The following is a 2,487-nucleotide window of genomic DNA, read 5'->3' on the forward strand; positions in this document are numbered from 1 at the left end:
TCTAGTTCTGTTCTAGTTCTGTTCTAATTCTGTTCTAGTTCTGTTCTAGTTCTGTTCTAGTTCTGTTCTAGTTCTGTTCTAGTTCTTTTCTAGTTCTGTTCTAATTCTGTTGTAGTTCTGTTCTATTTCTGTTCTAGTTCTGTTTTAGTATTGTTCTAGTTTTGTACTAGTTTTGTTCTAGTTAAGTTCTAGTTCTGTTCCAGTTCTGTTCTAGTTCTGCTCAAGTTCAGGTCTAGTTCTGTTCTAGTTCTGTTCTAGTTCTGTTCCAGTTCTGTTCTAGTTCTGTTCTAGTTCTGTTCTAGTTCTGTTCTAGTTCTGTTCTAGCTCTGTTCTAGTTTTGTTCTAGTTCTGTTCTAGGTCTGTTCTAGTTTTGTTCTAGTTCTGTTCTTGGTCTTTTCTAGTTCTTCTTTAGTTCTGTTTTAGTGATGTTTTAGTTGCGTTGTTAGTTATAGTTCTGTTCTACTGCGCATATATTAAACTAAAAAGAAAAACAACTATGAATGAAAGTGTAGATTTTTTTTAAAAAAGAGACATGTAAAAGAAATTATTAAAAATAAAGCTAAAGCTTTGTACAAAAAATATTTTAAGGATTTCTTGAAACAACACAAATCCTTTTAAATACTATTTTTTTCTCTTGCAGTAACAAGACTCGCTTTTAGAACTCTGTTAAAGTTTCAGAGACTTTGTCTGTACTTGGAGGGGCTTTATAAAAATATTTTGCAACTCAAAAATATTCGAATTCAAAATAAAAGTATGTTTTTAATTTTTTGTATGAAAACCGAAATAAAATCAAAGTAAAAGAAACAAAAATAATCGAGAGATGTATTAATAAATGTTGTTTTGGAAAATTTAGATGCTTACTTATAACTGTACCTCGCTTAATCCGATCACAGGTGTTATAGTTGGAGCCGGGTACGGGAGGCAGCTTACGGTTGGGTGGTGCAATATAGCCCAATTCATCACGCAAGTCGGGACGTCTCTTGTCTAAGGTGGCGCCAGGTCCCATTGTCTGATTATAAACTACATCATCTAGAATTAATATGTGATGTTCCGAAAAACAAAAATATGTTTTTTAAATACTGAAGATGCTTTTACCAGTGTTATTATTATTATTTTTTTTTTGAGAAATTTCATTTAGAAAATATACTCTAAAAATTCTTTCTTACTTTATTTCTGTTTTAAGTTTAGTAGATTTTTTTTTTAATTTTTTATCAGCTTTAAATTGGTGCATTTTAACAATAAACAAATTGTGCCATTTTTAAAATTCTTATTATTATTTTTTTTTAATTAATTTTGTTTAAATACTTTCAACAAGTCACTCACAATCCAGCCGTACGCAAACTTTTTTTTACTAAAAGATTTAAAGGTGCTTAAGTTTTTTTTTAATATTAAACATTTAGCAAATATACCAAACCACTTTAGCTTAAATAGATTTAAAAAAAGAGTTTTAGAAAAAAAGTTAAATGTCTTAAATGAATGATTTGATGTTTGTTTTTTTTTCGTTAATTTAAAATCTTAAATCAATTTTTGCGATTGGGTTTTTCACTTTAAAATTTTTATGAAAAGCATCTTAGTTTTTAATTTCATTTAGAAAGGTTATAAAAGGGGCGGGAAAGAGCAAAGTTTAAAACTAAAAAAAATTTTTTGAATGAAATAGATTTGTAAAACTTAAATATTTGACAGGTTTTTAAAAAAAAAAGAAACAAATTACTCAAACTGAAAAGCAGTTAAAAAAACAGTGAGGAAAAATACTGCTTAAAAAAACAAATTATATTATTTTTATTTTTTACTAAATTTTAGCTTAATTTGGACAAACATATTTACACAATATTGATTTGATTTACTAGATATTTGTTGGCTCTAAGGGGGGATGTAAATTAGATTTACTAGGATTGAGTAGCAGTTAAGTAACTTTCAAATTAATTTCCCACTCAATCATTGTAAATTTTTTACTTTAATTTGCAAAAAAGTGATTCCAAATACAGTTCATCTTCTAATGGATCAAACGACAACATATCGCTCGACATAAATACATATGTCTATAGAATGTTGCTATTTGCTCCATTATCTTCACAAAACAATAGTATTGTTTCCTCTGATCACACAGTTTGGAAGCACTTTATTTTTCTACAAATTTTCTTAATTAAGGGAATTGGAATAGTTTGATTAAATATGATATTAAGTTTTACAACATTTATAATACAAAGGGGGGTTTAAATATTTACACTTACAACAAATACTCTTAGTACAATTTACAGGAGCTAAAGGGTTTATTGGGGACAGTTAGGTTAGTTTAACTTTAGTTTTAGTTCATGATCAGTTTAATTTAAGTTCTGTTCCAGTTTTAATTCTGTTCTAGGTTTGTTCTATTTCTGTTCCAGTTCTATTCTAGTTCTGTTCTAGTTCTGTTCTAGTTCTGTTCTAGTTCTGTTCTAGTTCTGTTCTAGTTCTGTTCTAGTTCTGTTCTAGTTCTATTCTAGTTCTATT

Source organism: Lucilia cuprina, chromosome 6 (assembly GCF_022045245.1).
Source record: "Lucilia cuprina isolate Lc7/37 chromosome 6, ASM2204524v1, whole genome shotgun sequence".
Taxonomy (NCBI): domain Eukaryota; kingdom Metazoa; phylum Arthropoda; class Insecta; order Diptera; family Calliphoridae; genus Lucilia; species Lucilia cuprina.